This window comes from Thermobia domestica, chromosome 1, assembly GCF_964235325.1.
Source record: "Thermobia domestica chromosome 1, izTheDome1.hap1.1, whole genome shotgun sequence".
NCBI classification, from domain to species: Eukaryota; Metazoa; Arthropoda; class Insecta; order Zygentoma; family Lepismatidae; genus Thermobia; species Thermobia domestica.
This window is the reverse complement of record NC_137454.1, coordinates 220,105,989-220,121,888: the sequence shown is the minus strand read 5'-3', so window position 1 is coordinate 220,121,888 and position 15,900 is coordinate 220,105,989. Positions and strand designations below refer to the sequence as shown.

Below are 15,900 nucleotides of genomic sequence, written 5' to 3'. Positions count from 1 at the left end.
CGCTTATACTTGCCCCCACCTTGGAAATCACAACATGGGTGCCCTTGCTATACTGGTATTTAATTTATTGTTATTGACAGAGCGGCATTTTTACAATGGCTCGAAGGTGGCAAAAATGTTAAATACGTCCCTGAATATCACGCTACTGATCTTCAACGATGGCAGGATTCAAAAGAATGGTCATTCCGAATGTTATCCTAGTTCCGAAATAATTAAAATTTTTAATTTGTATTTTACTATAGTAGATTATTAATTATATATATATATATATATATATATATATATATATATATATATATATATATATATATATATGACTCCCTAGTATGTAGGTATTTTGGATGTGCCCCACCACTTTTAAATTCCACGAGCCGCCATTGCCTTTCTTATTGAGTGGCTTCAAGAGAAAATATTTTATTTCGAAAAAATCTTAAAGGTTATATAAAAATAAAAGTTGGGTGAGCCAATTCACAGCGATCTTTCATTTTTTTTAAATTTCAATAAAATCAATAGTGTGCCGGTGCTGTGTCATCAGTTATAGCTCAGAATATGAAACAAATAAATGCAACCAAATGGGGATGGAACTGATGCACAACACGGTACATAACTGTGAAATTGTGGTTGAATTTAAATAAAATTCAAATGTTTCTAATTTAAAAAATGACTAGTAAGGGGAAAGGGTGAGAGAAAGAGAAAGGTTGTAATTAAAGAATAGGAATGAGCACTAGCCTGATAGATCCATCGAGACTGGCGTCGTCCTGGTCATCTGGAATGATGAATATCTGGAGAAGTCTGGATTAGCTGAAGACAGTCAACATCTGAATCTTAATCCTTTTGGTCTGCAAGGGGCGTCGATAAGCGTCTTACGATAATGTCCTTCTACATCTTCATTCTACTACTCTGGTGACAAACTTAAAGGTGTCTGCGGCGATGAACCGTCAGAATGGTACTCTTTGTCTTGTGGAGTCGGTGGTCCTCCAATGGTGGGATCTGCTTCTCTCCGATGATCCTGCATCTGTCCCAATCATGTGTTGAATACCCCCTTGTTGTTCTGTTCTTCGTGGTTTTGATCAATTCAAGAATGATGACCTAATCGGGAAGTATCAGGCTGTGCTCGAAGGTATGCGGAAAGGAAAGAAGGAAGCTAGTCGAGTTTATTTAACAAATGTGCATTTACAACATGTGTCTGAGAATGTACACTTCTAAACAAAGTTTTCTTTCAAGTTTTCAAAAGTTCATGTCTCTTTATATCAAATACACAGTCACTTCATTTCCAATAGACAGATACTTCACACCCCCTCCTCGAAATCAAAATACACGAAAATTTTAATTTTCCGTAGTAGAAAAAGAAAGAAAAAATATCGAAGAAAGTAAAAAAAAAAGTTTGTTAAAGGTTAGAGAGTTCTTTGTCTAACATATGTATGTTTTGAATTAATCTTTGACCACAAACTGCAAAATGCTGAGTGTGCGTTCCTGAGACAGTTCATATAGTTTACTAGGTAACCTGAAGATATGGCGACAGCGTCTCTGGGAAGATGGAAAATAAGAAAAAGAAAAATAAACATTAGTGCTTGCATAATATCATTGTGAGTGACATGTGTTAGTTTGGAGCTCCGTTAGTGCTCAGGGAAGGGAAATGAAAGGTAGGAATAATACTAAATTTAATTATCACTAACACAGATTATCAAAACTTAGATACGTATAATAAAAAAATCATAATCAAATAAATAAATATTTCATAATCCAATGTAGACCTCTATATATATATATGTATGTTCCTCTAATGCAAAAAATAACTTCAATATCACACGTGACTAATACGCGAAAAGAAAAAAAACGGTGTAATACTATCTAGCTAACCAAAGATAGTAAAGTTAGACTGCACAAGAAGGGTACTGATTTCAGTTTGAGAAAAATGAGCTTTAAGTTATTTAGGCTTAAAGCATCCGTAGACTGGAAAAGAATTCCAAGATATGGTTATAGCCCCATATACTGGCTGTAATCAAACTATATGAAATCAGCACGACAGAACTATTCACCACATATAACCTACAACAGTAACTAATATATAAGTTCGTCTTATCTTCATCTTCTTTCTTCTTAAATCTTGTCCTCTTCGGGCATCGAATGCTAGACATCAATCATGGCATCGAATCCTAGACATCTAAAGGATGGAGCATGGTTCTTGCAATCTTGACTTTAATCTTCTTACATCATCTTAATATATCCATCGAAGTAACTATCCATACGCGTGTCGTAGATTTTCTTCATTCTTCACATACTCACATTTCAAAAAAAGTAGGAAACTTCTGTAGTGATACGCTGTCCAATCAAACGAAATGATACAATTCTTGAAGATACCAACGTGTTCCAAGTTTGTTAATAAGGTTAGCTGATCGTAAATATCCTGGTAATTCGAAGATTTCTTGTTTAACTGTTTGAAGTACTTCAAGTTTCAAAGTGTTCTAAGTTTTCGAAGTTTTCCACCGGTGGATTTGAATGCACAATTCAAAACCAAGATAAACTAACTTCTAAGCGTGGCCAGTGCTAAAAGAAAGTTCATCTTCCATCTACAAGGTGTTCCTATGCTCAATCTAATCTTCAAGAAAAGTAGTCCACATACAAGTTACGTGCGGACAGACGAACTAACAGATTCTTCATCAATGGGAAAATATATGGGGAGTAATCGCTGATAAATGTCCCAATTTTCTCTATCATAGACACAAAATACGACACGGTTTACGTCATCAAGATGTTCTTCTAAAAATGTTCTTGTTGTAGCCAAGGCAATTTTGGCAGCTTCTAACTTCGGAAATTTAAATGCTCCAGTTGAAATGTTAGGTAATACAATTGTAGATAGGTCATTCTCCAACATTACTTTAAAACAATTTTTGTACGTCTCTCGTAAAATCTTCTTGTCTGAATTCCGTGGTCCACATGTCATAATTACATAATTAGCAGGTAAACGATAACCATTGGCAATCTTCGCTTCTCCTGGCTTCAATGATGATATGGTCAAACATTCTTCTAAAAATTCAGATCCAGCTGCGTCTTGAATGGCTTTGTCTGCACCACCTAAAGGAGTTAAGGTTTCATTCGTCGGATTTACTAAAGCATCTGCTTTTATGTCCACTATGTTACCTTTATAAATACTAATCTTCTGATTGATGGCAGTATTACAAGCAAATTTTGGTTTTTCTTCTGTAGAATTCTTCCCTATAGTTGCCCACGTTGGTAGATCTTCGGCAATCACAACATCCTTAATATGAAGAGAAGGGATGAAAATGTCTTCTTCCAAACATTGTTTCCTGGGGTTGAAGATCTTTCCAGTTGGTGGTTCTTGATGGTCTTCGCGTCTCGTCTTCTTCTTTTTCATCGTATGGTCTTCCGTGCAGACGTTGATAGGCATCTCTTCGTCAGAGTCTTCAAGGTGGTCTTCCTCTTCCGGGTTTTCCTTCTCATAAAACTTCTTCAATCTCTGGACTGCTATGCTGTCTATCTTGTAAGATCCTCGGGCGGTCTTAATACTTAACAAAATACGAATTTGGATTTTCCACACGTTCAATTATGCCTGGACCAATAAACTTTCCGCTGAATGCTTTGGCGTGACCTTTTTTTCTTGTGGTGTCTAAAATCCAAACTTTTTCTCCTTCTTTAAAAGTAGGTTTCGTATGTCTCTTGTCAAAAAATTTTGTCGCCGTTTTATGACGTTTGTAAAGATTTTCTTGCGCTTTGTCTCTAATCTCTTGTAATTGCTGTAAACGAATGGCATTGTCTTCGTATTGACACGAGGTATTTAATATTGCCTGATGAAGTAACCTAGGTTTGAAGCCAAAAAGACATTCAAATGGTGAAATTTGAGACGATAAATTCTTGGTGACGTTAAGCGAAAAAACTATCGGTTGTAATAAGTCAATCCATTCTCCTAAATCTTTGTCACATAAAGCTGGTTTCAATCGTTGTTCTATGTTTCTAATAGTAATTTCGCAAACACCATTACTGTAATGCCCATGTACATTTACAAAACGCATGTTAGTCCACTAGTGAATGCACTGCCTTTGTCTAAGACAATTTCATAGAAAATTCCAAAGTTTAAAATTACTTTGTGATAAAGAAATGAAGCCAAAGTACTTGCTGTAACATCAGGAAGGGAATCTGCAATTATGTATCTAGTACAACTGTCTACTACAACTATCATATATTTGTGATTTAACATATTATTGGGGGAATAATTCCCAGCTACATCTATGTGGATGCGATAGAAGGGGGGAACGGAGGGATAAGTAAGCAATGTACCATACGGAGAACCAGTTTTCGATTTCGATACTTGACATATCGTACATTCTTTACATTTCTGATATATATATTTCTTCATGTTGGGAAAATACACTGTTTTTATTAACATATCATAGGTTTTAGAATAGCCAGAATGAGATGATCCCAATGCAGACGTGTGACAAGCATTAAAAACTTTATAACGCAAAGAAGTAGGAACTGCAACTAAAAATTTTATACCTTGAGAAGTTTTCTGCTTTCTATACAGAATTCCATCTTTAATAGTAAAATATAATGCTTGGCGTTCTATTTTAGGATTTCTATTTTCTTTCTGTTCCAACCAAGAAAAATATCTTTAAAAAACGGATCTTTACGCTGTTCTGTTGCCAGATTTGACTCATTTAAAATTGAAAATGAATTTGTGGTCTGAGTAAACAAAATTTTCGGATCTTCTTGATTCTTTTTCTCGTCTTCCAAATCTCTAGGGGGGGTAGAAAAACGTGAAATGGCGTCTGCCTCTACGTTACTGGAGCCACTGATATGTGAAATAGTGAAATTGTACGATTCGATTTCACTCAACCATCTAGAAATTTTACTTACATTGTTTGTTTGCCTCAAATAAATTAAACTATGACAATCTGTCTTCAAATAAAAATGACGTCCCAAAAGAAAATACCTAAATGAACGTAATGAGTACAATAATGCTAGTAATTCAAGCTGATATGGGTGTAATTTTCTCTCGCTAGGAGACGTTGCACGACTACAATAACTAATGGGAACTAGATTTGTGTCGTCAGGTGAATTTTGAGGTTGTTTGATTAGTCCAGAAAGAGCGAGTTTGCTAGCATCAAAGTAGAGATACAGAGGATAATCAGGCTTGTATCTCATGAGACAAGGTGCTGAAATGATGGCTTGTTTGATATTATTGAATGTTGTTTCCTGTGCGTCCTTCCAACGAAAAGGAGCTTCTTTTTTCAACAAGGAAAGTAACGCTTCTGCTAATTGACTGAAATTAGTTAAATACGAACGAACAAAAGAAGCCAATCCTAAAAAACTTTTGACCTGTTTCTTTGTTTTGGGACGTTGATAGTTGGAGATTGAATTAATTATTCGTTTCGAAATAGACAAACCATCTTTACTAACAGTGTGACCTAAAACATCTAATGAAAAATATCCCAATTTTGTTTTTTCTGGGGAAAGCTTTAAACCAATTTCTTTTATTCTTTGAAGCAACATACGAGTTAACTGCACAATTTCATCAAAACTATCACTAGACCAAAAATAATCGTCAACATAGGCGAATATTTTATCTTGTGGAAGACCTTCTAAGGTGAGTTTCACTAATCTGTTCATACCACTAGTAGATGTCTTGACACCCTGAGGCAAAAAATTAAAATGATATGATCCCACGCCTGGAATCGAAAAAGCTGTAATAGGTTTTGATTCTTCAGTGAGGGGAATATTAAAGAAAGCTCCAAAAACGTCGCTAGAACATAAATATTTGCGTCCTGCCAAATTAGTCAAAATATCCTGGATAGGAGGGACCGGAAAACTGTCAGGAACCATTTTTTTGTTCAAAAATCTCGCGTCTTGTATAAATCGATACTGTCCATTCTTCTTTTTAACAAGCATTACCGGAGAATTACACGGACTAATACTAGGTTCAATGATCTTACTTTTCAATAAAATATCTACTTGTTTTTTGATCTCATCCCGTAGATGAAATGGTATCGAAAATTGGGGTCGATTTACTGGAATATTGTCTACTAATTCAATTTTATGTTTATATCCCTTAGCACAACCATAATCAAATTCATTCCAAGAAAAACTAGAATAAAATTCCTCTACTAAATCATATAATTGCTGTTGTTGATGTGGCAACAATTCAGGGTTAACATTTACACGATATTTATCATAACCTTCAGGAAAAGATTTCGTATCTACTGCATTAACTTGATGAACCTTATTGTTAGTGCTATTTTGTTTCTTAAAGTTGGTATCACTGATAATATGTTCGGCAGAACCCAAAACAACATCTTTTTTCAAGTAAAGTTTACTTTTGGTAGGATTAATCACAGATATTACCGGATGAATTTCGTCTACAACTGATTTACGCACAAAAATTTCTGCCTGCGTATCTATTAACTCATTAGGAACTAATAAATTGCGAGTTCCTGCAAGATCATTTACTTTTTTCAATGTAACTTGAACACTTGAATTAGGAGGCAAAACAACAGCGCGAGCCACTAAAAATTGAGGTTTATATAATTTTGCTATATGGTTTGAAATTTCTTCAAAAGATACGTATGGCGGCAATTCAATTCTTGGAGGAATACCAAATTTAACAAAACTAAGAGAATTTTTATTGTGATCAACCATTGCAAGATGACTTTTTAAAAAATCTTGGCCAATTATGCTATTATACGGAAAATCTTTATACACTCTAAAAGGATGCGTAAAATACTGTCCTCCTAATTTAAATTTAACTAAAGCGATTTGATCACTTCCTTGAGAATTTCCAGTGATACCACGAATAAAAGTAGTTCCTTTCAGTATCTTATGCTTATTACTTAAACCAGGGGCGGATCCAGGGGGGGCGATCGGGGCGATCGCCCTCCCCAGAAGAGGAAACTTTCTTATTTTATATATATAAATAAAACTCATCCCAAAGTTTGGAGCCCTTAAAAGTAGCAGTATGACAACCCACCGCACCCCCCAGAAGTCGGTCCTGGATCCGCCCCTGACTTAAACTATTACCAGAAATTAAGCTAACAGTGCTGCCTGAATCCAATAGAAATAAATGCGGCTTATTATCAATATATGCTTTAACATGAGGCAAATCAGCTTCGTATTGAATAGGCACATAATATCGCTTACTATTTCTAACATTATTACACATATTATTGTCTACTTTATTCCTGTTATTCGATTTAACATTCTCATTTCCATTGACTACATCGACAGAAGCAGGAGGCAACGAATGAGCAAAGGATGGATAGGATGCATGAATGGGATTTCTTCGCTCCAAACGCGAATGCTCATAAGATTGTATACACACAGATTTTCCTTTGTGTGCGTGAGAAACTTTTGCGAGCGCAGTTCGTTGCACAAGATCTTGTAACTGGACTTTGATACCGTCCAACTGAGCTATCAATGTATTTTTTCTTCAGGCTGACTTACAATTTCATTTTCGTTCTGAATATTAACATCTAAAGTATTTTCTTTTTGCTGTATAGCATTCTTACTAACAGGATGTATATTGTATTCGTTTGTTATTGCCAAGGACTTCAATTGCTGACTACGCATTCTAACAAGAACATTAACTCTTTCCTCTAAACCTAAAGACTTTGCTAACTCAATAACAGACTTATACGATTTTCTTACAACTACAGAATAAAATGAAGGCAATAACCCATTGATTATCAAGTTAATTTGTTCGGTCACTGGCATCTTCGGATCGTACTCAAGTATTAATTTCCACTTATGAAAAATGTAATCTAAAACAGATTCAGAATCTAACTGTTCTCTATTTCTCATTTCTTGCTCTAAAACTTGCGAAACTATGTTATCTTCATAAGCCTCTATTAATTTCTTCTTAATCTGTACATACATGAGATTATCATATTCTGCGGTTGATTGTAAAGCTAGCAGATAAGCACGAGCCCCATTTTCTAAACAATACAGCAACAAATGACGTTTCTGTACACAGAGCCGTAGCTAAGGGGGGCCAGCGGGGCGCCCGCCCCGGGCGCTGACAACAAGGGGGCGCCGAACGAGCAAGGAGAAAGAAAAAGTTGTGTTGGACATGAATAAAAGACGAGTCGCCCCCAGAAAGTATTGGCGCCCTATTAGATCAATATTGCTGTCGGTTATCAATGAAATACATAGATTTCTAAAAAATTTTCTTGCTCGATTCGCTCGCAATCCAAAAGTTTAAATAAGTCACAACAAGTTTTTACTTATTACTTAAAGAATTATAGATGATTTCTTAATGACATGTGGTATACAAGGTGCCGAGTAATGACTTATAGTGTACGCAGGAGCATTTTCAAACTCAGAAACGAGCAAAGTCGTGTTCGGCGTTTTGACAGTGATGAGTTTCCTTAGTTCAAAACGTTTTTCTACCCCTGGGGGCTCAATGGTAGAGCGTTCACCTCTGGTACTTGGGGTCCCGGATTCGATCCCAGCCCCGCCAAGTGAACTTTGTGGTGGACAAACACCGCGTGCGTGTGTTTTCTCGGGGTTCTCCCGTTTCCTCCCACTTTCTTCATTCCACCATTTCATTCGTTACTCATCATCACCGTCTCCTTTAGCCTAACCGTCATAACCGTGGGACGTAAAAATCAAAGATTTCGTTTCATTTTTTTTTCTATCCAATCCGATTAATCACGACGCACAGTGGAGCCAAGGCACTGAGTTCTTGGCAAAAAAAAAAAAAAAAATCGCAAACTGAAGCAGAAAATTGAAAGAAAACCAATTAGTTTGGTGTGTGCACTGGCTACAATAATGTTATTTCGACATTAGTTTATCAAAAACATAGAGTGTTACATCATAAAAGGAAATATTCCTTATATTCGCGCCTAAATCATATAACAGATTATATGATTGGCATAAACAAACGCGTGGGCAATATGCTTTGATTTGGCAACTTACGATTGACTTACATTCTTACGCATGAAAGGAAAAAGTGTACTTATTCTTTTTACAACTGAAGAGTAATAAAATTGAAGAAAAGTTCTTCCTTCTCAAAATTATTTCCAAGTTGTGGAGGATTCGTTATGACAATGAAGATGCAAGGACGCTTCAATACATAAAAATTATCTTATCACAAGTTCTCGATATATTATCAGATGTATTAAACATATTATGATTTACAAGCATCAGTAACCTGTTCAGCTTGTTTCATATATTGCATCGTGCATTACGTGGGCTGATTTCAGGGCTTGATTGGAACACTCTGATCTGGAGCGAGCGGAGGCTCATTACAGTTGATTCCAATGTCACTTCTGTGCACGCATCGCATCACAAAAAAACGCAATTCTGAATTGATCAACACTATTTTAAATATGGTTCTACCTTATGGTCCATAGATTGTTTTCAAACATTGACGTTTCAAAATATCGCCACCATTAATCACACATGTTTGACTAGAGTTTAGTTCTGTTGGCGAATGCCAGAGAAGTATGATTGGATGTTGGTAACAAGATGGGTCCTAGGGGGCGAAGCACCAAGTAGGTTTGGCGGCAAAATTCCCAGAATCGATCTATATTCAACTTTGTCACTGCGTGCATGGGGATCACACGTCTAATAATCTAACACTTGCTCTCACATTCATCCCACCTCAATTCAAAAGCAGCATTGCATCCAAAATGCGGTTTTCCTCAAACATTTTCATGCGCTATATTTCCCAAAAGTTCAAATATATGCAGGTTTTCACTTTGCATACAGTAAGAACAATGTTTCCGCTACGATATATTAAAAAATCACAGACATAACATTATTATGCCATATTTTCTACTAAAATGCCATTCTATCGTTTGACTACAGTTTATATGCTTTCAGTACCACAGCATTTTCCAAATATGATATTAAGTAGCGAATTACCATAGGGATATGATACTGATATTAACATCATTCCAAATATGATTATTGATTACACATTACCTCAACATTCTAAATATACAAAACGATACATACATGTCGGTCGTGTCACCATGTTTACCAGTCACGGAGTATCTACACGCAATGTAGGAATAGTCACATTCAAAGTCAATTTCCTATCTTCTGTCACTAAGCAGCACCTTTCCTGCTTCGGTGGATAACCAAATTTACACGTCCCATGAATTCATTGTAAATAGCTATCACTTCTTTTCCTGCACACTATCTTATGTGTACACTATTAAGGTTTCATTATAGCAAATTATATCAAGTCAATCTTTTACTTCATTCTTCGAGTTTTTGCTAAGAATTGCCTGGTTTGGCCCCACTGTGCGACGTTGAGAATGAAGGTATGAAAGTGAGAAGAGTGAAGAGACACATTCAAGCTGCTGTTTGCGCGGGAATATTAAAAATAAAAGTAAACGAGGGAAACAATAACATTTTCGATAATTAAGCAGTTGTAGAATAAGGGCTTAAGGGATCAGAACTTAGCCCGACGAAGTTCGACTTTTTTACACACACTAATCACTACCAATGATTTATTTTAAAATTCCATTGACATATCAAATGCTTCCAATTTGGAGGAATTTATTGAGGTCATTTTTCATCAACTTTTTATATCGGTACCATATTATTTTGTGTATGCGTGTCTAGTTGTGTGATGTTTTTATCTATCTACATACATACAAAACGTAAGTACACACATTCTTCATATATGTACGTGTTAGTTAATATGTTAATGTTAATATGTATTTTAATATGTTAATTAATAATAAGTACCTTAAATTCGGAACTTTCATTCATTAAGAAATTAAGTAATTACTATAATTTCAGACATATGTACTGCCGTGTCGTGACAAAACGCTGTAACTTTGGCGAAGAAGTTTTGCGAAAATGAGCCTTAAAGTTTTCATCCGAAACTGTGATCTGTATCATGTAGAAATAGTGTATCTTGATTTTGGAAACACGTGGTTACATGTAATGTTACGTAAATGCATGTTGTGTGATTAAATTTGGTGAAAATTGATTGGTTGACCATCATTGCTTAGTTACACTGGTTCTGCACGATACGGATCACATTTTCGGATGAAAACTTTAAGGCTCATTTTCGCAAAACTTCTTCGCCAAAGTTACAGCGTTTTGTCACGACACGGCAGTGTAGTAGCCAAAGTATATTTTGGATTTTAAGTACAAACATTGAACATATTCTTCACCTCCATCGATCAATATTTAGAAATTCACAAAGAAGAATCCTTCTGAATTTCCATTACATTTCACAAAATATTTTTTACCGTTAAGAGATCGAAATTAACATACTATTGATGTGGTCACATACAGAATAAAATTAAAAAGGTTTACAATTATTACTGGAAATTAATACTGTCACCCATTTGGAACAATTTAAAAGCATATAGTTTTTAATGTATTAAAATTTCATTTCTTATCATTAGTATGAAATGTTGTAAATAGTAGTAACTTTCCATAACTGTTCTCCTAGCGAATTTGTATACAACCAAAGGTAGTTTTGTCAAATTTAACAAAAAGTCTAAAATAAGACTCTCGAAAACAGCTCTTATTTGGAAGAGGATACATACTGATCGTTTTTGGTTGTTGTAATGGTCTTTCCAAGAAGATTAATAAAAATTCAGCGTAACAACAAAAGCTGCTTTTCTTATATATATATATATATATATATATATATATATATATATATATATATATATATATATATATATATATATATATATATATATATAATGATTGCTAAAGTGAGTGTAGGGGCGCTGAATTCTACTTCGCCCCGGGCGCAGAAATCTCTAGCTACGGCTCTGTCTGTACATCACGTAGGTTATGAAGGACAGAAAATCCTCAAAATGACTAAAAAATGATTGAACTGACTCGTTCAATTTGCCGGAAAATTTGGGGGGTTCTACTAAACGATCTGTAGCAGAAGACATAACACTAGTATTCTCCATTACATATATTTTCAAAATCACACTTGAGAGAAATATCTTATACTACTATATATATATATATCCAACACCAAAATGTAAGTAACACTTCCTATATACTAACACAAAGAAAAACAAAATATAATAACTTAGCAAAATTTTCTCTTCTCACCCACTTATCATTCGATTAAAATACAACAAAACAAAAAATTACTCTAACAGAGCAAATAAATAAAGTAGCGAGGGTGGGCGGGTGGGTTAAAAATAACTCTACTTAATTTCTCTCGACAAACTAAAATTACACAGTACAAATTACTCAAAATTTGGGATCTTAAAGCATCTACCGAATATTTAGAATCGTAATTTATCGAAATTTTAGGATCGTAACAAAGGCGTAAGCCTCACAGCATCTCCATCATGTGTCGGTGGTGTTTCATCAGTTATAGCTCAGAATATGAAACAAATAAATGCAACCAAATGGAAATGGAACTGATGCATAACACGGTACATAACTGTGAAATTGTGGTTGAATTTAAATAAAATTCAAATGTTTCTAATTTAAAAAAATGACTAGTAAGGGGAAAGGGTGAGAGAAAGAGAAAGGTTGTAATTAAAGAATAGGAATGAGCACTAGCCTGATAGATCCATCGAGACTGGCGTCGTCCTGGTCATCTGGAATGATGAATATCTGGAGAAGTCTGGATTAGCTGAAGACAGTCAACATCTGAATCTTAATCCTTTTGGTCTGCAAGGGGCGTCGATAAGCGTCTTACGATAATGTCCTTCTACATCTTCATTCTACTACTCTGGTGACAAACTTAAAGGTGTCTGCGGCGATGAACCGTCAGAATGGTACTCTTTGTCTTGTGGAGTCGGTGGTCCTCCAATGGTGGGATCCGCTTCTCTCCGATGATCCTGCATCTGTCCCAATCGTGTGTTGAATACCCCCTTGTTGTTCTGTTCTTCGTGGTTTTGATCAATTCAAGAATGATGACCTAATCGGGAAGTATCAGGCTGTGCTCGAAGGTATGCGGAAAGGAAAGAAGGAAGCTAGTCGAGTTTATTTAGCAAATGTGCATTTACAACATGTGTCTGAGAATGTACACTTCTAAACAAAGTTTTCTTTCAAGTTTTCAAAAGTTCATGTCTCTTTATATCAAATACACAGTCACTTCATTTCCAATAGACAGATACTTCACAATAGATAAAATAATTTCTAAATGTTGACGTTGCCAAGAACGTGCTCATATTATTGATTAACAGTTGTTCCCAAAACATTTGTTTCTTTGACTGCACACGACCTTCTTAGTTAAGTTTACGAGATTTACATTTATTTAAAAGCATTTCTGACAAAAAGTAAAATGAGATAAAACACAAAAAGGGGGCGAAAGAAATAAAGCTAACCGGAAGAAGTTAAAATCTGCATCGATCGATTTACTTGGTCAAGCTGAGTCAATTGATATACAGATTGTTCATTGCTGATAATACCCCACCCCCGGAAACTAAATTAGACTCAGTAAACCGGAGGTGGTTGTCCGTAAGTAGTTAACATTGGTATCGATCGATTTGCTTTGTCAAGCTCAATCGATTGATATATAATTTGTATATGTTTGGTTGCTGATTATACCCCACCTTAGAAAACTAATTTAGGCTCAGTAAACCGGAAGTTGTTAACCGGAAGTAGTTAAATTTGGTGTCGATCGATTTGCTTTGTCAAGCTCAATCGATTGATATAAAGATTGTATATGTTTCGTTGCTGATTATACCCCACGCCCGGAAACTAAATTAGGCTCAGTAAACCGGAAGTAGTTAAAATTGGTATGATCCATTTGTTTTGTCAAGCTGAATCGATTGATATATAGATTGTATATGTTTCTTTGCTGATTATACCACACCCCGGAAACTAAGTTAGGCTAATTAAACCGGAAGTAGTTAAAATTTGTATCGAGCGATTTATTTTGTCAAGCTGAATCGATTTATATATAGATTGTATATGTTTCGTCGCTGATTATACCCCACCCGCAGAAACTAAATTAGGCTCAGTAAACCGAAAGTAGTTAACCGGAAATAGTTAAATTTTGGTATCTATCGATTTGTTTTGTCAAGCTGAATCGTTTGATATATAGATTGTATATGTTTCGTTGCTGATTATACCCCACCATATTAAGCTAATTAAACAGGAAGTAGTTAAATTTGGTATCGATCGATTTGTTTTGTCAAGCTGAATCGATTGATACATATATATTATATGTTTCGTTGCTGATTATACCCCACGCCCGGAAACTAAATTAGGCTCAGTAAACCGGAAGTAGTTAAATTTGGTATTGATCGATTTGTTTTGTTAAGCTCAATCGATTAATATATAGATTGTATATGTTTCGTTGCTGATTATACCCCACCCCGGAAACTAAGTTATGCTCAGTAAACCGGAAGTTGTTAAAATTGGTATCGATCGATTTGTTTTGTCAAGCTGAATCTATTGATATATAGATTGTATATGTTTCGTTGCTGATTATACCCCACCCCCGGAAACTAAATTATTTCCATGAATGAATATTGACCCTCGATTTTGGCCAAAACATGAGGCGGAGGGGGTAAGAAGTCTTTTTTTGTCTTCTCACCATTTGTCAAGAAGTTAGAATCTTACTATGTCCTGATACTTTTAACAGTCAGATAAGATAACGGGAACGGGATGATACAACTGGTCGCAGTACTAATGTGTTATTTTGAGTAAAGTATAAGTTACCAGGTTACCACTGCGACCAAGTTATCTGACTGAATCAACTGGAATGGTTTGGGGTTGGCTAAGGTAAAAACTTGTCAGGATGACCGGCCGATGTCCAATTAAAAGCATTAAGACCGTTGAAAGTAAAAAGAAAGTGACGATTTTACTATAATAATAAATCAAGCGCTGAATCTGAACAATGGTTGGTCGATGTACGTATAGGTATGTACTGTACATCATCAGACATAATATACATATAGATAGGTAGTTATGTATTATTCAATTTTGTGTGCCCGGTCTTCCAGTTTGTGTGTAAAATTGTGTAATTAGAACGGTAGGTGTAATTGTGTAATTTTGCGTGCCGTGTCTGGTAACACTGCTGATGTCACCTGTAGCAGTGAGCAATTATAATGTGATATTAGGTTGCTTTTGACAGCACATCTAAAATTTGTATACTTTTCATGGCTGAATATGAAAGGTTAGAAAAAACTTTTTATAATTATATGTGTTGTCTATTTTGTGATGAAATTGTTGTTGAAATGTTTGTTGCGCAAGTGTAAATATTTTCTTAGTTCTTCTCTTGTATCTAAATTTGAAGTACAGCTATATAGACTAGCTGGTTTCATTCAAGTACAAGGCGAAATTTTTATCTAAAGGGAGGATAAAAGTGTTTAACATTTAAATGAATTCAATGTATGTAGACTATTCGGGCGTGATAAATTATAAAAATGTTATTAATAGAACAGGCTAATCTTCCACTTATTGCGGCCCCGGATAGGACCCAGATAATCCTGTTTCCATTGTTATATTACTAATTAATTGTCATTTTAGTATTCGTATACACAAATACTCCTGTTTCATTTTCTTCTTTCGCTCGAAACTGTTAACCTCAAATACTTATTTCGATGTTTTCTTTGCTCTTCGCTAAATGCAAATGCATCTGTGTTTATTACTGCGCAAAAGTTGTATCTTTAAACTGTTAAAATATTGCGAAGTACACACTATTCAGAAAACGAAAATAATGTTTCCTTGCCATCTCACTGTGATGAAAGATATAGCTTCGAAATTGCTACTAAGAATTTGTGAACAATGCCTTTTTTTGTGGGGGGGAGGATATTTGAAGCGAGATTCTACCGAGTATCTATCGAAGAGGTAGGAATTAGGGGTGAGACATTTATAAAATCACGCCACATTGATACGTCCAAATACAACGAGAACATTTCATATTCATGGAACGTCTAATGCATGTCCCTTAAACGTCAAAAATTATGAAAAGTCTACAACCTGTAC

The 15,900-nt window shown here is 35.3% G+C and overlaps 1 protein-coding gene across 1 annotated transcript in view; it reads left to right on the top strand.

Annotated features, from left to right (window-relative positions):
* Window positions 1-14,959: 14,959 nt before the first annotated feature.
* LOC145694134 (palmitoyltransferase ZDHHC6) overlaps window positions 14,960-15,900 on the top strand; it is a 67,398-nt gene continuing 66,457 nt past the window's right edge. Inside the window, exon 1 of the mRNA XM_081770255.1 lies at window positions 14,960-15,088. The gene's annotated coding sequence lies outside the window, so the exon portion shown is untranslated. The remainder of the gene's footprint in view (window positions 15,089-15,900) is intronic.